Raw genomic sequence first — 21,460 nt, forward strand, 5'->3', positions numbered from 1 at the left:
CGTTCATACTTACAGTTGAACTGTCTCTCTACTCTAAAGCCCGGGACACACCAGCGCGCCGCAGACAGTCCCTGCTAACACGCCACGTTGTGGCAACATTGTGGCAACGTTGTGCGTTAGCTGGGGTGCCACACCAGACCGGAACTATGTATTACAAAACGAACACATTGTCTTGATAAAACAGCTGTAATTGAGTGCCTGACACGCCAGTCAAGCGCAATCTTGAGAAGGTGTGCATTTCAGTAAGGATTTCAATTGACATGCAGTATGAAACTGAAAGGAGGTTGCATCACTATGATGCATAACATTGCATGTATTGTATTTTCAAGTGTGTGCATTCATCCTGTTGTCATTTTAATTTGAAAGCAGAAGAATCATTCAACAGGTTGCTGAGACAAATGTAAACCAGTAAAACATATGAAGAGAAACAAACCTTGAATATAAGTTCAGTTGTTTAAACATTTGACAAACTATGGTGAGGGGGTAAGAAAACACACACATCCAGCAGCTCCTGTATTTCAATACACCAGAAGCCAATATTATTGGCGAGTCGGGTAGTCCATCATCACAGTTCGAGGGCAGGCATCAATTCAGTTATTTCATCCCGTTGCATTCACATCCGTGCCTTGAATGAGATTGAATGTGATCTTTGCTCTCAAGTATGTTCCCAAGTTTTACACTTTCGTGCTTTGCATGAATGGGAATGGAACCGTGTGTGTTGAATGAGGCTCCTTGTGAGCACTGAACTTTGTCCGGTGGAGTTCCTTTTTGTGTTGCTGTAATTGTGTCATTTCTCGATGAGATAGATTAGGCAACATTTAGTCACTTCTAGCCATGATGCTCAATTTATTTACGAATGTACCCTAGTTTCTAGGGACCGTTTACGTTGGAGAACAAGATCTATTGTATGCCTGTGTATTTGGGGAAGTCAAATCTGAAATAATGATGAAATTGCGTGTATCCAAAGTTAAAACTCGTGATTTGTCGCCCTCTGGTGTGTAAAAGATGCAAAAGCTTACAGCACCTGGTATTCCCAGACGGTCTCCCATCCAAGTACTGACCAGGCCAGAGCCTGCTTAGCTTCCGAGATCGGACGAGATCGGGCGTATTCAGGCTAGTATGGCCGTAAGCCAGGGAGGCTGTCCCTGACGCTCTACTTAAAGGGAAGGCAATATCCGTTTCTGCCGTTCATACTTACAGTTGAACTGTCTCTCTACTCTAAAGCCCGGGACACACCAGCGCGCCGCAGACAGTCCCTGCTAACACGCCACGTTGTGGCAGCGTTGTGGCAACGTTGTGCGTTAGCTGGGGTGCCACACCAGACCGGAACTATATATTACAAAACGAACACATTGTCTTGATAAAACAGCTGTAATTGAGTGCCTGACACGCCAGTCAAGCGCAATCTTGAGAAGGTGTGCATTTCAGTAAGGATTTCAATTGACATGCAGTATGAAACTGAAAGGAGGTTGCATCACTATGATGCATAACATTGCATGTATTGTATTTTCAAGTGTGTGCATTCATCCTGTTGTCATTTTGTTTTGAAAGCAGAAGAATCATTCAACAGGTTGCTGAGACAAATGTAAACCAGTAAAACATATGAAGAGAAACAAACCTTGAATATAAGTTCAGTTGTTTAAACATTTGACAAACTATGGTGAGGGGGTAAGAAAACACACAAATCCAGCAGCTCCTGTATTTCAATACACCAGAACCCAATATTATTGGCGAGTCGGGTAGTCCATCATCACAGTTCGAGGGCAGGCATCATTTCAGTAATTTCATCCCGTTGCATTCACATCCGTGCCTTGAATGAGATTGAATGTGATCTTTGCTCTCAAGTATGTTCCCAAGTTTTACACTTTCGTGCTTTGCATGAATGGGAATGGAACCGTGTGTGTTGAATGAGGCTCCTTGTGAGCACTGAACTTTGTCCGGTGGAGTTCCTTTTTGTGTTGCTGTAATTGTGTCATTTCTCGATGAGAAAGATTAGGCAACATTTAGTCACTTCTAGCCATGATGCTCAATTTATTTACGAATGTACCCTAGTTACTAGGGACCGTTTACGTTGGAGAACAAGATCTATTGTATGCCTGTGTATTTGGGGAAGTCAAATCTGAAATAATGATGAAATTGCGTGTATCCAAAGTTAAAACTCGTGATTTGTCGCCCTCTGGTGTGTAAGAGATGCAAAAGCTTACAGCACCTGGTATTCCCAGGCGGTCTCCCATCCAAGTACTGACCAGGCCCGAGCCTGCTTAGCTTCCGAGATCGGACGAGATCGGGCGTATTCAGGCTAGTATGGCCGTAAGCCAGGGAGGCTGTCCCTGACGCTCTACTTAAAGGGAAGGCAATATCCGTTTCTGCCGTTCATACTTACAGTTGAACTGTCTCTCTACTCTAAAGCCCGGGACACACCAGCGCGCCGCAGACAGTCCCTGCTAACACGCCACGTTGTGGCAACATTGTGGCAACGTTGTGCGTTAGCTGGGGTGCCACACCAGACCGGAACTATGTATTACAAAACGAACACATTGTCTTGATAAAACAGCTGTAATTGAGTGCCTGACACGCCAGTCAAGCGCAATCTTGAGAAGGTGTGCATTTCAGTAAGGATTTCAATTGACATGCAGTATGAAACTGAAAGGAGGTTGCATCACTATGATGCATAACATTGCATGTATTGTATTTTCAAGTGTGTGCATTCATCCTGTTGTCATTTTAATTTGAAAGCAGAAGAATCATTCAACAGGTTGCTGAGACAAATGTAAACCAGTAAAACATATGAAGAGAAACAAACCTTGAATATAAGTTCAGTTGTTTAAACATTTGACAAACTATGGTGAGGGGGTAAGAAAACACACACATCCAGCAGCTCCTGTATTTCAATACACCAGAAGCCAATATTATTGGCGAGTCGGGTAGTCCATCATCACAGTTCGAGGGCAGGCATCAATTCAGTTATTTCATCCCGTTGCATTCACATCCGTGCCTTGAATGAGATTGAATGTGATCTTTGCTCTCAAGTATGTTCCCAAGTTTTACACTTTCGTGCTTTGCATGAATGGGAATGGAACCGTGTGTGTTGAATGAGGCTCCTTGTGAGCACTGAACTTTGTCCGGTGGAGTTCCTTTTTGTGTTGCTGTAATTGTGTCATTTCTCGATGAGATAGATTAGGCAACATTTAGTCACTTCTAGCCATGATGCTCAATTTATTTACGAATGTACCCTAGTTTCTAGGGACCGTTTACGTTGGAGAACAAGATCTATTGTATGCCTGTGTATTTGGGGAAGTCAAATCTGAAATAATGATGAAATTGCGTGTATCCAAAGTTAAAACTCGTGATTTGTCGCCCTCTGGTGTGTAAAAGATGCAAAAGCTTACAGCACCTGGTATTCCCAGGCGGTCTCCCATCCAAGTACTGACCAGGCCGGAGCCTGCTTAGCTTCCGAGATCGGACGAGATCGGGCGTATTCAGGCTAGTATGGCCGTAAGCCAGGGAGGCTGTCCCTGACGCTCTACTTAAAGGGAAGGCAATATCCGTTTCTGCCGCTCATACTTGCAGTTGAACTGTCTCTCTACTCTAAAGTCCGGGACACACCAGCGCGCCACAGACAGTCCCTGCTAACACGAAACGTTGTGGCAACGTTGTGCGTTAGCTGGGGTGCCACACCAGACCTATGTATTACAAAACGAACACATTGTCTTGATAAAACAGCTGTAATTGAGTGCCTGACACGCCAGTCAAGCGCAATCTTGAGAAGGTGTGCATTTCAGTAAGGATTTCAATTGACATGCAGTATGAAACTGAAAGGAGGTTGCATCACTATGATGCATAACATTGCATGTATTGTATTTTCAAGTGTGTGCATTCATCCTGTTGTCATTTTGTTTTGAAAGCAGAAGAATCATTCAACAGGTTGCTGAGACAAATGTAAACCAGTAAAACATATGAAGAGAAACAAACCTTGAATATAAGTTCAGTTGTTTAAACATTTGACAAACTATGGTGAGGGGGTAAGAAAACACACAAATCCAGCAGCTCCTGTATTTCAATACACCAGAACCCAATATTATTGGCGAGTCGGGTAGTCCATCATCACAGTTCGAGGGCAGGCATCATTTCAGTAATTTCATCCCGTTGCATTCACATCCGTGCCTTGAATGAGATTGAATGTGATCTTTGCTCTCAAGTATGTTCCCAAGTTTTACACTTTCGTGCTTTGCATGAATGGGAATGGAACCGTGTGTGTTGAATGAGGCTCCTTGTGAGCACTGAACTTTGTCCGGTGGAGTTCCTTTTTGTGTTGCTGTAATTGTGTCATTTCTCGATGAGAAAGATTAGGCAACATTTAGTCACTTCTAGCCATGATGCTCAATTAATTTACGAATGTACCCTAGTTACTAGGGACCGTTTACGTTGGAGATCAAGATCTATTGTATGCCTGTGTATTTGGGGAAGTAAAATCTGAAATAATGATGAAATTGTGTGTATCCAAAGTTAAAACTCGTGATTTGTCGCCCTCTGGTGTGTAAAAGGTGCAAAAGCTTACAGCACCTGGTATTCCCAGGCGGTCTCCCATCCAAGTACTGACCAGGCCCGAGGCTGCCTGGCTTCCGAGATCGGTCGAGATCGGGCGTATTCAGGCTAGTATGGCCGTAAGCCAGGGAGGCTGTCCCTGACGCTCTACTTAAAGGGAAGGCAATATCCGTTTCTGCCGATCATACTTACAGTTGAACTGTCTCTCTACTCTAAAGCCCGGGACACACCAGCGCGCCGCAGACAGTCCCTGCTAACTCGCCACGTTGTGGCAACGTTGTGGCAACGTTGTGCGTTTGCTGGGGTGCCACACCAGACCGGAACTATATTTTACAAAACGAACACATTGTCTTGATAAAACAGCTGTAATTGAGTGCCTGACACGCCAGTCAAGCGCAATCTTGAGAAGGTGTGTATTTCAGTAAGGATTTCAATTGACATGCAGTATGAAACTGAAAGGAGGTTGCATCACTATGATGCATAACATTGCATGTATTGTATTTTCAAGTGTGTGCATTCATCCTGTTGTCATTTTGTTTTGAAAGCAGAAGAATCATTCAACAGGTTGCTGAGACAAATGTAAACCAGTAAAACATATGAAGAGAAACAAACCTTGAATATAAGTTCAGTTGTTTAAACATTTGACAAACTATGGTGAGGGGGTAAGAAAACACACAAATCCAGCAGCTCCTGTATTTCAATACACCAGAACCCAATATTATTGGCGAGTCGGGTAGTCCATCATCACAGTTCGAGGGCAGGCATCATTTCAGTAATTTCATCCCGTTGCATTCACATCCGTGCCTTGAATGAGATTGAATGTGATCTTTGCTCTCAAGTATGTTCCCAAGTTTTACACTTTCGTGCTTTGCATGAATGGGAATGGAACCGTGTGTGTTGAATGAGTCTCCTTGTGAGCACTGAACTTTGTGTGGTGGAGTTCCTTTTTGTGTTGCTGTAATTGTGTCATTTCTTGATGAGAAAGATTAGGCAACATTGAGTCACTTCTAGCCATGATGCTCAATTAATTTACGAATGTACCCTAGTTACTAGGGACCGTTTACGTTGGAGATCAAGATCTATTGTATGCCTGTGTATTTGGGGAAGTAAAATCTGAAATAATGATGAAATTGTGTGTATCCAAAGTTAAAACTCGTGATTTGTCGCCCTCTGGTGTGTAAAAGGTGCAAAAGCTTACAGCACCTGGTATTCCCAGGCGGTCTCCCATCCAAGTACTGACCAGGCCCGAGGCTGCCTGGCTTCCGAGATCGGTCGAGATCGGGCGTATTCAGGCTAGTATGGCCGTAAGCCAGGGAGGCTGTCCCTGACGCTCTACTTAAAGGGAAGGCAATATCCGTTTCTGCCGATCATACTTACAGTTGAACTGTCTCTCTACTCTAAAGCCCAGGACACACCAGCGCGCCGCAGACAGTCCCTGCTAACACGCCACGTTGAGGCAACGTTGTGGCAACGTTGTGCGTTAGTTGGGGTGCCACACCAGACCGGAACTATATTTTACAAAACGAACACATTGTCTTGATAAAACAGCTGTAATTGAGTGCCTGACACGCCAGTCAAGCGCAATCTTGAGAAGGTGTGCATTTCAGTAAGGATTTCAATTGACATGCAGTATGAAACTGAAAGGAGGTTGCATCACTATGATGCATAACATTGCATGTATTGTATTTTCAAGTGTGTGCATTCATCCTGTTGTCATTTTGTTTTGAAAGCAGAAGAATCATTCAACAGGTTGCTGAGACAAATGTAAACCAGTAAAACATATGAAGAGAAACAAACCTTGAATATAAGTTCAGTTGTTTAAACATTTGACAAACTATGGTGAGGGGGTAAGAAAACACACAAATCCAGCAGCTCCTGTATTTCAATACACCAGAACCCAATATTATTGGCGAGTCGGGTAGTCCATCATCACAGTTCGAGGGCAGGCATCATTTCAGTAATTTCATCCCGTTGCATTCACATCCGTGCCTTGAATGAGATTGAATGTGATCTTTGCTCTCAAGTATGTTTCCAAGTTTTAAACTTTCGTGCTTTGCATGAATGGGAATGGAACCGTGTGTGTTGAATGAGTCTCCTTGTGAGCACTGAACTTTGTGTGGTGGAGTTCCTTTTTGTGTTGCTGTAATTGTGTCATTTCTTGATGAGAAAGATTAGGCAACATTGAGTCACTTCTAGCCATGATGCTCAATTAATTTACGAATGTACCCTGGTTACTAGGGACCGTTTACGTTGGAGATCAAGATCTATTGTATGCCTGTGTATTTGGGGAAGTAAAATCTGAAATAATGATGAAATTGTGTGTATCCAAAGTTAAAACTCGTGATTTGTCGCCCTCTGGTGTGTAAAAGGTGCAAAAGCTTACAGCACCTGGTATTCCCAGGCGGTCTCCCATCCAAGTACTGACCAGGCCCGAGCCTGCCTGGCTTCCGAGATCGGTCGAGATCGGGCGTATTCAGGCTAGTATGGCCGTAAGCCAGGGAGGCTGTCCCTGACGCTCTACTTAAAGGGAAGGCAATATCCGTTTCTGCCGTTCATACTTACAGTTGAACTGTCTCTCTACTCTAAAGCCCGGGACACACCAACGCGCCGCAGACAGTCCCTGCTAACTCGCCACGTTGTGGCAACGTTGTGGCAACGTTGTGCGTTTGCTGGGGTGCCACACCAGACCGGAACTATATTTTACAAAACGAACACATTGTCTTGATAAAACAGCTGTAATTGAGTGCCTGACATGCCAGTCAAGCGCAATCTTGAGAAGGTGTGCATTTCAGTAAGGATTTCAATTGACATGCAGTATGAAACTGAAAGGAGGTTGCATCACTATGATGCATAACATTGCATGTATTGTATTTTCAAATGTGTGCATTCATCCTGTTGTCATTTTGTTTTGAAAGCAGAAGAATCATTCAACAGGTTGCTGAGACAAATGTAAACCAGTAAAACATATGAAGAGAAACAAACCTTGAATATAAGTTCAGTTGTTTAAACATTTGACAAACTATGGTGAGGGGGTAAGAAAACACACAAATCCAGCAGCTCCTGTACTTCAATACACCAGAAGCCAATATTATTGGTGAGTCGGGTAGTCCATCATCACAGTTCGAGGGCAGGCATCATTTCAGTAATTTCATCCCGTTGCATTCACATCCGTGCCTTGAATGAGGTTGAATGTGATCTTTGCTCTCAAGTATGTTCCCAAGTTTTACACTTTCGTGCTTTGCATGAATGGGAATGGAACCGTGTGTGTTGAATGAGGCTCCTTGTGAGCACTGAACTTTGTCCGGTGGAGTTCCTTTTTGTGTTGCTGTAATTGTGTCATTTCTTGATGAGAAAGATTAGGCAACATTTAGTCACTTCTAGCCATGATGCTCAATTTATTTACGAATGTACCCTAGTTACTAGGGACCGTTTACGTTGGAGAACAAGATCTATTGTATGCCTGTGTATTTGGGGAAGTAAAATCTGAAATAATGATGAAATTGTGTGTATCCAAAGTTAAAACTCGTGATTTGTCGCCCTCTGGTGTGTAAAAGGTGCAAAAGCTTACAGCACCTGGTATTCCCAGGCGGTCTCCCATCCAAGTACCGACCAGGCCCGAGCCTGCTTGGCTTCGGAGATCGGACGAGATCGGGCGTATTCAGGCTAGTATGGCCGTAAGCCAGGGAGGCTGTCCCTGATGCTGTACTTAAAGGGAAGGCAATATCCGTTTCTGCCGTTCATACTTACAGTTGAACTGTCTCTCTACTCTAAAGCCCGGGACACAGCAGCGCGCCGCAGACAGTCCCTGCTAACACGCCACGTTGTGGCAACATTGTGGCAACGTTGTGCGTTAGCTGGGGTGCCACACCAGACCGGAACTATATTTTACAAAAAAAACACATTGTCTTGATAAAACAGCTGTAATTGAGTGCCTGACACGCCAGTCAAGCGCAATCTTGAGAAGGTGTGCATTTCAGTAAGGATTTCAATTGACATGCAGTATGAAACTGAAAGGAGGTTGCATCACTATGATGCATAACATTGCATGTATTGTATTTTCAAGTGTGTGCATTCATCCTGTTGTCATTTTGTTTTGAAAGCAGAAGAATCATTCAACAGGTTGCTGAGACAAATGTAAACCAGTAAAACATATGAAGAGAAACAAACCTTGAATATAAGTTCAGTTGTTTAAACATTTGACAAACTATGGTGAGGGGGTAAGAAAACACACAAATCCAGCAGCTCCTGTATTTCAATACACCAGAACCCAATATTATTGGCGAGTCGGGTAGTCCATCATCACAGTTCGAGGGCAGGCATCATTTCAGTAATTTCATCCCGTTGCATTCACATCCGTGCCTTGAATGAGATTGAATGTGATCTTTGCTCTCAAGTATGTTCCCAAGTTTTACACTTTCGTGCTTTGCATGAATGGGAATGGAACCGTGTGTGTTGAATGAGGCTCCTTGTGAGCACTGAACTTTGTCCGGTGGAGTTCCTTTTTGTGTTGCTGTAATTGTGTCATTTCTCGATGAGAAAGATTAGGCAACATTTAGTCACTTCTAGCCATGATGCTCAATTTATTTACGAATGTACACTAGTTACTAGGGACCGTTTACGTTGGAGAACAAGATCTATTCTATGCCTGTGTATTTGGGGAAGTCAAATCTGAAATAATGATGAAATTGCGTGTATCCAAAGTTAAAACTCGTGATTTGTCGCCCTCTGGTGTGTAAAAGATGCAAAAGCTTACAGCACCTGGTATTCCCAGGCGGTCTCCCATCCAAGTACTGACCAGGCCCGAGCCTGCTTAGCTTCCGAGATCGGACGAGATCGGGCGTATTCAGGCTAGTATGGCCGTAAGCCAGGGAAGCTGTCCCTGACGCTCTACTTAAAGGGAAGGCAATATCCGTTTCTTCCGCTCATACTTGCAATTGAACTGTCTCTCTACTCTAAAGTCCGGGACACACCAGCGCGCCGCAGACAGTCCCTGCTAACACGAAACGTTGTGGCAACGTTGTGCGTTAGCTGGGGTGCCACACCAGACCGGAACTATATATTACAAAACGAACACATTGTCTTGATAAAACAGCTGTAATTGAGTGCCTGACACGCCAGTCAAGCGCAATCTTGATAAGGTGTGCATTTCAGTAAGGATTTCAATTGACATGCAGTATGAAACTGAAAGGAGGTTGCATCACTATGATGCATAACATTGCATGTATTGTATTTTCAAGTGTGTGCATTCATCCTGTTGTCATTTTGTTTTGAAAGCAGAAGAATCATTCAACAGGTTGCTGAGACAAATGTAAACCAGTAAAACATATGAAGAGAAACAAACCTTGAATATAAGTTCAGTTGTTTAAACATTTGACAAACTATGGTGAGGGGGTAAGAAAACACACAAATCCAGCAGCTCCTGTATTTCAATACACCAGAACCCAATATTATTGGCGAGTCGGGTAGTCCATCATCACAGTTCGAGGGCAGGCATCATTTCAGTAATTTCATCCCGTTGCATTCACATCCGTGCCTTGAATGAGATTGTATGTGATCATTGCTCTCAAGTATGTTCCCAAGTTTTACACTTTCGTGCTTTGCATGAATGGGAATGGAACCGTGTGTGTTGAATGAAGCTCCTTGTGAGCACTGAACTTTGTCCGGTGGAGTTCCTTTTTGTGTTGCTGTAATTGTGTCATTTCTCGATGAGAAAGATTAGGCAACATTTAGTCACTTCTAGCCATGATGCTCAATTTATTTACGAATGTACCCTAGTTACTAGGGACCGTTTACGTTGGAGAACAAGATCTATTGTATGCCTGTGTATTTGGGGAAGTCAAATCTGAAATAATGATGAAATTGCTTGTATCCAAAGTTAAAACTCGTGATTTGTCGCCCTCTGGTGTGTAAAAGATGCAAAAGCTTACAGCACCTGGTATTCCCAGGCGGTCTCCCATCCAAGTACTGACCAGGCCCGAGCCTGCTTAGCTTCCGAGATCGGACGAGATCTGGCGTATTCAGGCTAGTATGGCCGTAAGCCGGGGAGGCTGTCCCTGACGTTCTACTTAAAGGGAAGGCAATATCCGTTTCTGCCGTTCATACTTACAGTTGAACTGTCTCTCTACTCTAAAGCCCGGGACACACCAGCGCAGCCGCAGACAGTCCCTGCTAACACGCCACGTTGTGGCAACATTGTGGCAACGTTGTGCGTTAGCTGGGGTGCCACACCAGACCGGAACTATATATTACAAAACGAACACATTCTCTTGATAAAACAGCTGTAATTGAGTGCCTGACACGCCAGTCAAGCGCAATCTTGAGAAGGTGTGCATTTCAGTAAGGATTTCAATTGACATGCAGTATGAAACTGAAAGGAGGTTGCATCACTATGATGCATAACATTGCATGTATTGTATTTTCAAGTGTGTGCATTCATCCTGTTGTCATTTTGTTTTGAAAGCAGAAGAATCATTCAACAGGTTGCTGAGACAAATGTAAACCAGTAAAACATATGAAGAGAAACAAACCTTGAATATAAGTTCAGTTGTTTAAACATTTGACAAACTATGGTGAGGGGGTAAGAAAACACACAAATCCAGCAGCTCCTGTATTTCAATACACCAGAACCCAATATTATTGGCGAGTCGGGTAGTCCATCATCACAGTTCGAGGGCAGGCATCATTTCAGTAATTTCATCCCGTTGCATTCACATCCGTGCCTTGAATGAGATTGAATGTGATCTTTGCTCTCAAGTATTTTCCCAAGTTTTACACTTTCGTGCTTTGCATGAATGGGAATGGAACCGTGTGTGTTGAATGAGGCTCCTTGTGAGCACTGAACTTTGTCCGGTGGAGTTCCTTTTTGTGTTGCTGTAATTGTGTCATTTCTCGATGAGAAAGATTAGGCAACATTTAGTCACTTCTAGCCATGATGCTCAATTTATTTACGAATGTACACTAGTTACTAGGGACCGTTTACGTTGGAGAACAAGATCTATTCTATGCCTGTGTATTTGGGGAAGTCAAATCTGAAATAATGATGAAATTGCGTGTATCCAAAGTTAAAACTCGTGATTTGTCGCCCTCTGGTGTGTAAAAGATGCAAAAGCTTACAGCACCTGGTATTCCCAGGCGGTCTCCCATCCAAGTACTGACCAGGCCCGAGCCTGCTTAGCTTCCGAGATCGGACGAGATCGGGCGTATTCAGGCTAGTATGGCCGTAAGCCAGGGAGGCTGTCCCTGACGCTCTACTTAAAGGGAAGGCAATATCCGTTTCTTCCGCTCATACTTGCAATTGAACTGTCTCTCTACTCTAAAGTCCGGGACACACCAGCGCGCCGCAGACAGTCCCTGCTAACACGAAACGTTGTGGCAACGTTGTGCGTTAGCTGGGGTGCCACACCAGACCGGAACTATATATTACAAAACGAACACATTGTCTTGATAAAACAGCTGTAATTGAGTGCCTGACACGCCAGTCAAGCGCAATCTTGAGAAGGTGTGCATTTCAGTAAGGATTTCAATTGACATGCAGTATGAAACTGAAAGGAGGTTGCATCACTATGATGCATAACATTGCATGTATTGTATTTTCAAGTGTGTGCATTCATCCTGTTGTCATTTTGTTTTGAAAGCAGAAGAATCATTCAACAGGTTGCTGAGACAAATGTAAACCAGTAAAACATATGAAGAGAAACAAACCTTGAATATAAGTTCAGTTGTTTAAACATTTGACAAACTATGGTGAGGGGGTAAGAAAACACACAAATCCAGCAGCTCCTGTATTTCAATACACCAGAACCCAATATTATTGGCGAGTCGGGTAGTCCATCATCACAGTTCGAGGGCAGGCATCATTTCAGTAATTTCATCCCGTTGCATTCACATCCGTGCCTTGAATGAGATTGAATGTGATCTTTGCTCTCAAGTATGTTCCCAAGTTTTACACTTTCGTGCTTTGCATGAATGGGAATGGAACCGTGTGTGTTGAATGAAGCTCCTTGTGAGCACTGAACTTTGTCCGGTGGAGTTCCTTTTTGTGTTGCTGTAATTGTGTCATTTCTCGATGAGAAAGATTAGGCAACATTTAGTCACTTCTAGCCATGATGCTCAATTTATTTACGAATGTACCCTAGTTACTAGGGACCGTTTACGTTGGAGAACAAGATCTATTGTATGCCTGTGTATTTGGGGAAGTCAAATCTGAAATAATGATGAAATTGCGTGTATCCAAAGTTAAAACTCGTGATTTGTCGCCCTCTGGTGTGTAAAAGATGCAAAAGCTTACAGCACCTGGTATTCCCAGGCGGTCTCCCATCCAAGTACTGACCAGGCCCGAGCCTGCTTAGCTTCCGAGATCGGACGAGATCGGGCGTATTCAGGCTAGTATGGCCGTAAGCCAGGGAGGCTGTCCCTGACGCTCTACTTAAAGGGAAGGCAATATCCGTTTCTGCCGTTCATACTTACAGTTGAACTGTCTCTCTACTCTAAAGCCCGGGACACACCAGCGCGCCGCAGACAGTCCCTGCTAACACGCCACGTTGTGGCAACATTGTGGCAACGTTGTGCGTTAGCTGGGGTGCCACACCAGACCGGAACTATATATTACAAAACGAACACATTCTCTTGATAAAACAGCTGTAATTGAGTGCCTGACACGCCAGTCAAGCGCAATCTTGAGAAGGTGTGCATTTCAGTAAGGATTTCAATTGACATGCAGTATGAAACTGAAAGGAGGTTGCATCACTATGATGCATAACATTGCATGTATTGTATTTTCAAGTGTGTGCATTCATCCTGTTGTCATTTTGTTTTGAAAGCAGAAGAATCATTCAACAGGTTGCTGAGACAAATGTAAACCAGTAAAACATATGAAGAGAAACAAACCTTGAATATAAGTTCAGTTGTTTAAACATTTGACAAACTATGGTGAGGGGGTAAGAAAACACACAAATCCAGCAGCTCCTGTATTTCAATACACCAGAACCCAATATTATTGGCGAGTCGGGTAGTCCATCATCACAGTTCGAGGGCAGGCATCATTTCAGTAATTTCATCCCGTTGCATTCACATCCGTGCCTTGAATGAGATTGAATGTGATCTTTGCTCTCAAGTATGTTCCCAAGTTTTACACTTTCGTGCTTTGCATGAATGGGAATGGAACCGTGTGTGTTGAATGAGGCTCCTTGTGAGCACTGAACTTTGTCCGGTGGAGTTCCTTTTTGTGTTGCTGTAATTGTGTCATTTCTCGATGAGAAAGATTAGGCAACATTTAGTCACTTCTAGCCATGATGCTCAATTTATTTACGAATGTACCCTAGTTACTAGGGACCGTTTACGTTGGAGAACAAGATCTATTGTATGCCTGTGTATTTGGGGAAGTCAAATCTGAAATAATGATGAAATTGCGTGTATCCAAAGTTAAAACTCGTGATTTGTCGCCCTCTGGTGTGTAAAAGATGCAAAAGCTTACAGCACCTGGTATTCCCAGGCGGTCTCCCATCCAAGTACTGACCAGGCCCGAGCCTGCTTAGCTTCCGAGATCGGACGAGATCGGGCGTATTCAGGCTAGTATGGCCGTAAGCCAGGGAGGCTGTCCCTGACGCTCTACTTAAAGGGAAGGCAATATCCGTTTCTGCCGCTCATACTTGCAGTTGAACTCTCTCTCTACTCTAAAGTCCGGGACACACCAGCGCGCCGCAGACAGTCCCTGCTAACACGAAACGTTGTGGCAACGTTGTGCGTTAGCTGGGGTGCCACACCAGACCGGAACTATATATTACAAAACGAACATATTGTCTTGATAATACAGCTGTAATTGAGTGCCTGACACGCCAGTCAAGCGCAATCTTGAGAAGGTGTGCATTTCAGTAAGGATTTCAATTGACATGCAGTATGAAACTGAAAGGAGGTTGCATCACTATGATGCATAACATTGCATGTATTGTATTTTCAAGTGTGTGCATTCATCCTGTTGTCATTTTGTTTTGAAAGCAGAAGAATCATTCAACAGGTTGCTGAGACAAATGTAAACCAGTAAAACATATGAAGAGAAACAAACCTTGAATATAAGTTCAGTTGTTTAAACATTTGACAAACTATGGTGAGGGGGTAAGAAAACACACAAATCCAGCAGCTCCTGTATTTCAATACACCAGAACCCAATATTATTGGCGAGTCGGGTAGTCCATCATCACAGTTCGAGGGCAGGCATCATTTCAGTAATTTCATCCCGTTGCATTCACATCCGTGCCTTGAATGAGATTGAATGTGATCTTTGCTCTCAAGTATGTTCCCAAGTTTTACACTTTCGTGCTTTGCATGAATGGGAATGGAACCGTGTGTGTTGAATGAGGCTCCTTGTGAGCACTGATCTTTGTCCGGTGGAGTTCCTTTTTGTGTTGCTGTAATTGTGTCATTTCTCGATGAGAAAGATTAGGCAACATTTAGTCACTTCTAGCCATGATGCTCAATTTATTTACGAATGTACCCTAGTTACTAGGGACCGTTTACGTTGGAGAACAAGATCTATTGTATGCCTGTGTATTTGGGGAAGTCAAATCTGAAATAATGATGAAATTGCGTGTATCCAAAGTTAAAACTCGTGATTTGTCGCGCTCTGGTGTGTAAAAGATGCAAAAGCTTACAGCACCTGGTATTCCCAGGCGGTCTCCCATCCAAGTACTGACCAGGCCAGAGCCTGCTTAGCTTCCGAGATCGGACGAGATCGGGCGTATTCAGGCTAGTATGGCCGTAAGCCAGGGAGGCTGTCCCTGACGCTCTACTTAAAGGGAAGGCAATATCCGTTTCTGCCGTTCATACTTACAGTTGAACTGTCTCTCTACTCTAAAGCCCGGGACACACCAGCGCGCCGCAGACAGTCCCTGCTAACACGAAACGTTGTGGCAACGTTGTGCGTTAGCTGGGGTGCCACACCAGACCGGAACTATATTTTACAAAACGAACACATTTGTCTTGATAAAACAGCTGTAATTGAGTGCCTGACACGCCAGTCAAGCGCAATCTTGAGAAGGTGTGCATTTCAGTAAGGATTTCAATTGACATGCAGTATGAAACTGAAAGGAGGTTGCATCACTATGATGCATAACATTGCATGTATTGTATTTTCAAGTGTGTGCATTCATCCTGTTGTCATTTTGTTTTGAAAGCAGAAGAATCATTCAACAGGTTGCTGAGACAAATGTAAACCAGTAAAACATATGAAGAGAAACAAACCTTGAATATAAGTTCAGTTGTTTAAACATTTGACAAACTATGGTGAGGGGGTAAGAAAACACACAAATCCAGCAGCTCCTGTATTTCAATACACCAGAACCCAATATTATTGGCGAGTCGGGTAGTCCATCATCACAGTTCGAGGGCAGGCATCATTTCAGTAATTTCATCCCGTTGCATTCACATCCGTGCCTTGAATGAGATTGAATGTGATCTTTGCTCTCAAGTATGTTCCCAAGTTTTACACTTTCGTGCTTTGCATGAATGGGAATGGAACCGTGTGTGTTGAATGAGGCTCCTTGTGAGCACTGATCTTTGTCCGGTGGAGTTCCTTTTTGTGTTGCTGTAATTGTGTCATTTCTCGATGAGAAAGATTAGGCAACATTTAGTCACTTCTAGCCATGATGCTCAATTTATTTACGAATGTACCCTATTTACTAGGGACCGTTTACGTTGGAGAACAAGATCTATTGTATGCCTGTGTATTTGGGGAAGTCAAATCTGAAATAATGATGAAATTGCGTGTATCCAAAGTTAAAACTCGTGATTTGTCGCGCTCTGGTGTGTAAAAGATGCAAAAGCTTACAGCACCTGGTATTCCCAGGCGGTCTCCCATCCAAGTACTGACCAGGCCCGAGCCTGCTTAGCTTCCGAGATCGGACGAGATCGGGCGTATTCAGGCTAGTATGGCCGTAAGCCAGGAATGCTGTCCCTGACGCTCTACTTAAAGGGAAGGCAATATCCGTTTCTGCCGTTCATACTTACAGTTGAACTGTCTCTCTACTCTAAAGCCCGGGACACACCAGCGCGCCGCAGACAGTCCCTGCTAAGACGCCACGTTGTGGCAACATTGTGGCAACGTTGTGCGTTAGCTGGGGTGCCACACCAGACCGGAACTATATTTTACAAAACGAACACATTGTCTTGATAATACAGCTGTAATTGAGTGCCTGACATGCCAGTCAAGCGCAATCTTGAGAAGGTGTGCATTTCAGTAAGGATTTCAATTGACATGCAGTATGAAACTGAAAGGAGGTTGCATCACTATGATGCATAACATTGCATGTATTGTATTTTCAAGTGTGTGCATTCATCCTGTTGTCATTTTGTTTTGAAAGCAGAAGAATCATTCAACAGGTTGCTGAGACAAATGTAAACCAGTAAAACATATGAAGAGAAACAAACCTTGAATATAAGTTCAGTTGTTTAAACATTTGACAAACTATGGTGAGGGGGTAAGAAAACACACAAATCGAGCAGCTCCTGTATTTCAATACACCAGAACCCAATATTATTGGCGAGTCGGGTAGTCCATCATCACAGTTCGAGGGCAGGCATCTTTTCAGTAATTTCATCCCGTTGCATTCACATCCGTGCCTTGAATGAGATTGAATGTGATCTTTGCTCTCAAGTATGTTCCCAAGTTTTACACTTTCGTGCTTTGCATGAATGGGAATGGAACCGTGTGTGTTGAATGAGGCTCCTTGTGAGCACTGATCTTTGTCCGGTGGAGTTCCTTTTTGTGTTGCTGTAATTGTGTCATTTCTCGATGAGAAAGATAGGCAACATTTAGTCACTTCTAGCCATGATGCTCAATTTATTTACGAATGTACCCTAGTTACTAGGGACCGTTTACGTTGGAGAACAAGATCTATTGTATGCCTTTGTATTTGGGGAAGTCAAATCTGAAATAATGATGAAATTGCGTGTATCCAAAGTTAAAACTCGTGATTTGTCGCCCTCTGGTGTGTAAAAGATGCAAAAGCTTACAGCACCTGGTATTCCCAGGCGGTCTCCCATCCAAGTACTGACCAGGCCCGAGCCTGCTTAGCTTCCGAGATCGGACGAGATCGGGCGTATTCAGGCTAGTATGGCCGTAAGCCAGGGAGGCTGTCCCTGACGCTCTACTTAAAGGGAAGGCAATATCCGTTTCTGCCGTTCATACTTACAGTTGAACTGTCTCTCTACTCTAAAGCCCGGGACACACCAGCGCGCCGCAGACAGTCCCTGCTAACACGCCACGTTGTGGCAACATTGTGGCAACGTTGTGCGTTAGCTGGGGTGCCACACCAGACCGGAACTATATATTACAAAACGAACACATTCTCTTGATAAAACAGCTGTAATTGAGTGCCTGACACGCCAGTCAAGCGCAATCTTGAGAAGGTGTGCATTTCAGTAAGGATTTCTATTGACATGCAGTATGAAACTGAAAGGAGGTTGCATCACTATGATGCATAACATTGCATGTATTGTATTTTCAAGTGTGTGCATTCATCCTGTTGTCATTTTGTTTTGAAAGCAGAAGAATCATTCAACAGGTTGCTGAGACAAATGTAAACCAGTAAAACATATGAAGAGAAACAAACCTTGAATATAAGTTCAGTTGTTTAAACATTTGACAAACTATGGTGAGGGGGTAAGAAAACACACAAATCCAGCAGCTCCTGTATTTCAATACACCAGAACCCAATATTATTGGCGAGTCGGGTAGTCCATCATCACAGTTCGAGGGCAGGCATCATTTCAGTAATTTCATCCCGTTGCATTCACATCCGTGCCTTGAATGAGATTGAATGTGATCTTTGCTCTCAAGTATGTTCCCAAGTTTTACACTTTCGTGCTTTGCATGAATGGGAATGGAACCGTGTGTGTTGAATGAGGCTCCTTGTGAGCACTGAACTTTGTCCGGTGGAGTTCCTTTTTGTGTTGCTGTAATTGTGTCATTTCTCGATGAGAAAGATTAGGCAACATTTAGTCACTTCTAGCCATGATGCTCAATTTATTTACGAATGTACCCTAGTTACTAGGGACCGTTTACGTTGGAGAACAAGATCTATTGTATGCCTGTGTATTTGGGGAAGTCAAATCTGAAATAATGATGAAATTGCGTGTATCCAAAGTTAAAACTCGTGATTTGTCGCCCTCTGGTGTGTAAAAGATGCAAAAGCTTACAGCACCTGGTATTCCCAGGCGGTCTCCCATCCAAGTACTGACCAGGCCCGAGCCTGCTTAGCTTCCGAGATCGGACGAGATCGGGCGTATTCAGGCTAGTATGGCCGTAAGCCAGGGAGGCTGTCCCTGACGCTCTACTTAAAGGGAAGGCAATATCCGTTTCTGCCGCTCATACTTGCAGTTGAACTCTCTCTCTACTCTAAAGTCCGGGACACACCAGCGCGCCGCAGACAGTCCCTGCTAACACGAAACGTTGTGGCAACGTTGTGCGTTAGCTGGGGTGCCACACCAGACCGGAACTATATATTACAAAACGAACATATTGTCTTGATAATACAGCTGTAATTGAGTGCCTGACACGCCAGTCAAGCGCAATCTTGAGAAGGTGTGCATTTCAGTAAGGATTTCAATTGACATGCAGTATGAAACTGAAAGGAGGTTGCATCACTATGATGCATAACATTGCATGTATTGTATTTTCAAGTGTGTGCATTCATCCTGTTGTCATTTTGTTTTGAAAGCAGAAGAATCATTCAACAGGTTGCTGAGACAAATGTAAACCAGTAAAACATATGAAGAGAAACAAACCTTGAATATAAGTTCAGTTGTTTAAACATTTGACAAACTATGGTGAGGGGGTAAGAAAACACACAAATCCAGCAGCTCCTGTATTTCAATACACCAGAACCCAATATTATTGGCGAGTCGGGTAGTCCATCATCACAGTTCGAGGGCAGGCATCATTTCAGTAATTTCATCCCGTTGCATTCACATCCGTGCCTTGAATGAGATTGAATGTGATCTTTGCTCTCAAGTATGTTCCCAAGTTTTACACTTTCGTGCTTTGCATGAATGGGAATGGAACCGTGTGTGTTGAATGAGGCTCCTTGTGAGCACTGATCTTTGTCCGGTGGAGTTCCTTTTTGTGTTGCTGTAATTGTGTCATTTCTCGATGAGAAAGATTAGGCAACATTTAGTCACTTCTAGCCATGATGCTCAATTTATTTACGAATGTACCCTATTTACTAGGGACCGTTTACGTTGGAGAACAAGATCTATTGTATGCCTGTGTATTTGGGGAAGTCAAATCTGAAATAATGATGAAATTGCGTGTATCCAAAGTTAAAACTCGTGATTTGTCGCGCTCTGGTGTGTAAAAGATGCAAAAGCTTACAGCACCTGGTATTCCCAGGCGGTCTCCCATCCAAGTACTGACCAGGCCCGAGCCTGCTTAGCTTCCGAGATCGGACGAGATCGGGCGTATTCAGGCTAGTATGGCCGTAAGCCAGGGAGGCTGTCCCTGACGCTCTACTTAAAGGGAAGGCAATATCCGTTTCTGCCGTTCATACTTACAGTTGAACTGTCTCTCTACTCTAAAGCCCGGGACACACCAGCGCGCCGCAGACAGTCCCTGCTAACACGAAACGTTGTGGCAACGTTGTGCGTTAGCTGGGGTGCCACACCAGACCGGAACTATATTTTACAAAACGAACACATTTGTCTTGATAAAACAGCTGTAATTGAGTGCCTGACACGCCAGTCAAGCGCAATCTTGAGAAGGTGTGCATTTCAGTAAGGATTTCAATTGACATGCAGTATGAAACTGAAAGGAGGTTGCATCACTATGATGCATAACATTGCATGTATTGTATTTTCAAGTGTGTGCATTCATCCTGTTGTCATTTTGTTTTGAAAGCAGAAGAATCATTCAACAGGTTGCTGAGACAAATGTAAACCAGTAAAACATATGAAGAGAAACAAACCTTGAATATAAGTTCAGTTGTTTAAACATTTGACAAACTATGGTGAGGGGGTAAGAAAACACACAAATCCAGCAGCTCCTGTATTTCAATACACCAGAACCCAATATTATTGGCGAGTCGGGTAGTCCATCATCACAGTTCGAGGGCAGGCATCATTTCAGTAATTTCATCCCGTTGCATTCACATCCGTGCCTTGAATGAGATTGAATGTGATCTTTGCTCTCAAGTATGTTCCCAAGTTTTACACTTTCGTGCTTTGCATGAATGGGAATGGAACCGTGTGTGTTGAATGAGGCTCCTTGTGAGCACTGATCTTTGTCCGGTGGAGTTCCTTTTTGTGTTGCTGTAATTGTGTCATTTCTCGATGAGAAAGATTAGGCAACATTTAGTCACTTCTAGCCATGATGCTCAATTTATTTACGAATGTACCCTATTTACTAGGGACCGTTTACGTTGGAGAACAAGATCTATTGTATGCCTGTGTATTTGGGGAAGTCAAATCTGAAATAATGATGAAATTGCGTGTATCCAAAGTTAAAACTCGTGATTTGTCGCGCTCTGGTGTGTAAAAGATGCAAAAGCTTACAGCACCTGGTATTCCCAGGCGGTCTCCCATCCAAGTACTGACCAGGCCCGAGCCTGCTTAGCTTCCGAGATCGGACGAGATCGGGCGTATTCAGGCTAGTATGGCCGTAAGCCAGGGAGGCTGTCCCTGACGCTCTACTTAAAGGGAAGGCAATATCCGTTTCTGCCGTTCATACTTACAGTTGAACTGTCTCTCTACTCTAAAGCCCGGGACACACCAGCGCGCCGCAGACAGTCCCTGCTAACACGCCACGTTGTGGCAACATTGTGGCAACGTTGTGCGTTAGCTGGGGTGCCACACCAGACCGGAACTATATATTACAAAACGAACACATTGTCTTGATAATACAGCTGTAATTGAGTGCCTGACACGCCAG

General features: G+C 43.7%; 18 non-coding genes across 18 annotated transcripts; all 18 read right to left on the reverse strand.

Moving 5' to 3' along the window:
- Positions 1 to 1,012: 1,012 nt before the first annotated feature.
- LOC136742090 (5S ribosomal RNA) lies at positions 1,013 to 1,131 on the reverse strand. Its single transcript, XR_010814720.1, has one exon. It is a non-coding gene; the product is annotated as a 5S ribosomal RNA (ribosomal RNA).
- Positions 1,132 to 2,197: 1,066 nt separating this feature from the next.
- LOC136742244 (5S ribosomal RNA) lies at positions 2,198 to 2,316 on the reverse strand. The gene has a single exon (XR_010814866.1). It is a non-coding gene; the product is annotated as a 5S ribosomal RNA (ribosomal RNA).
- Positions 2,317 to 3,382: 1,066 nt separating this feature from the next.
- LOC136742081 (5S ribosomal RNA) lies at positions 3,383 to 3,501 on the reverse strand. Its single transcript, XR_010814711.1, has one exon. It is a non-coding gene; the product is annotated as a 5S ribosomal RNA (ribosomal RNA).
- A 1,050-nt stretch (positions 3,502 to 4,551) lies between these two features.
- On the reverse strand, positions 4,552 to 4,670 carry LOC136742271 (5S ribosomal RNA). The gene has a single exon (XR_010814890.1). It is a non-coding gene; the product is annotated as a 5S ribosomal RNA (ribosomal RNA).
- A 1,066-nt stretch (positions 4,671 to 5,736) lies between these two features.
- On the reverse strand, positions 5,737 to 5,855 carry LOC136742272 (5S ribosomal RNA). The gene has a single exon (XR_010814891.1). It is a non-coding gene; the product is annotated as a 5S ribosomal RNA (ribosomal RNA).
- A 1,066-nt stretch (positions 5,856 to 6,921) lies between these two features.
- On the reverse strand, positions 6,922 to 7,040 carry LOC136742243 (5S ribosomal RNA). Its single transcript, XR_010814865.1, has one exon. It is a non-coding gene; the product is annotated as a 5S ribosomal RNA (ribosomal RNA).
- Positions 7,041 to 8,106: 1,066 nt separating this feature from the next.
- On the reverse strand, positions 8,107 to 8,225 carry LOC136742241 (5S ribosomal RNA). Its single transcript, XR_010814863.1, has one exon. It is a non-coding gene; the product is annotated as a 5S ribosomal RNA (ribosomal RNA).
- Positions 8,226 to 9,291: 1,066 nt separating this feature from the next.
- On the reverse strand, positions 9,292 to 9,410 carry LOC136742257 (5S ribosomal RNA). The gene has a single exon (XR_010814877.1). It is a non-coding gene; the product is annotated as a 5S ribosomal RNA (ribosomal RNA).
- A 1,055-nt stretch (positions 9,411 to 10,465) lies between these two features.
- LOC136742128 (5S ribosomal RNA) lies at positions 10,466 to 10,584 on the reverse strand. Its single transcript, XR_010814755.1, has one exon. It is a non-coding gene; the product is annotated as a 5S ribosomal RNA (ribosomal RNA).
- A 1,067-nt stretch (positions 10,585 to 11,651) lies between these two features.
- LOC136742269 (5S ribosomal RNA) lies at positions 11,652 to 11,770 on the reverse strand. The gene has a single exon (XR_010814888.1). It is a non-coding gene; the product is annotated as a 5S ribosomal RNA (ribosomal RNA).
- A 1,055-nt stretch (positions 11,771 to 12,825) lies between these two features.
- On the reverse strand, positions 12,826 to 12,944 carry LOC136742281 (5S ribosomal RNA). The gene has a single exon (XR_010814894.1). It is a non-coding gene; the product is annotated as a 5S ribosomal RNA (ribosomal RNA).
- Positions 12,945 to 14,010: 1,066 nt separating this feature from the next.
- Positions 14,011 to 14,129, reverse strand: LOC136742292 (5S ribosomal RNA). Its single transcript, XR_010814897.1, has one exon. It is a non-coding gene; the product is annotated as a 5S ribosomal RNA (ribosomal RNA).
- Positions 14,130 to 15,184: 1,055 nt separating this feature from the next.
- LOC136742019 (5S ribosomal RNA) lies at positions 15,185 to 15,303 on the reverse strand. Its single transcript, XR_010814652.1, has one exon. It is a non-coding gene; the product is annotated as a 5S ribosomal RNA (ribosomal RNA).
- Positions 15,304 to 16,359: 1,056 nt separating this feature from the next.
- LOC136742304 (5S ribosomal RNA) lies at positions 16,360 to 16,478 on the reverse strand. The gene has a single exon (XR_010814898.1). It is a non-coding gene; the product is annotated as a 5S ribosomal RNA (ribosomal RNA).
- Positions 16,479 to 17,543: 1,065 nt separating this feature from the next.
- LOC136742305 (5S ribosomal RNA) lies at positions 17,544 to 17,662 on the reverse strand. Its single transcript, XR_010814899.1, has one exon. It is a non-coding gene; the product is annotated as a 5S ribosomal RNA (ribosomal RNA).
- Positions 17,663 to 18,728: 1,066 nt separating this feature from the next.
- LOC136742306 (5S ribosomal RNA) lies at positions 18,729 to 18,847 on the reverse strand. Its single transcript, XR_010814900.1, has one exon. It is a non-coding gene; the product is annotated as a 5S ribosomal RNA (ribosomal RNA).
- A 1,055-nt stretch (positions 18,848 to 19,902) lies between these two features.
- On the reverse strand, positions 19,903 to 20,021 carry LOC136742307 (5S ribosomal RNA). Its single transcript, XR_010814901.1, has one exon. It is a non-coding gene; the product is annotated as a 5S ribosomal RNA (ribosomal RNA).
- A 1,056-nt stretch (positions 20,022 to 21,077) lies between these two features.
- On the reverse strand, positions 21,078 to 21,196 carry LOC136742308 (5S ribosomal RNA). The gene has a single exon (XR_010814902.1). It is a non-coding gene; the product is annotated as a 5S ribosomal RNA (ribosomal RNA).
- Positions 21,197 to 21,460: the final 264 nt, after the last annotated feature.

Source organism: Amia ocellicauda, unplaced genomic scaffold (assembly GCF_036373705.1).
Source record: "Amia ocellicauda isolate fAmiCal2 unplaced genomic scaffold, fAmiCal2.hap1 HAP1_SCAFFOLD_73, whole genome shotgun sequence".
Taxonomy (NCBI): domain Eukaryota; kingdom Metazoa; phylum Chordata; class Actinopteri; order Amiiformes; family Amiidae; genus Amia; species Amia ocellicauda.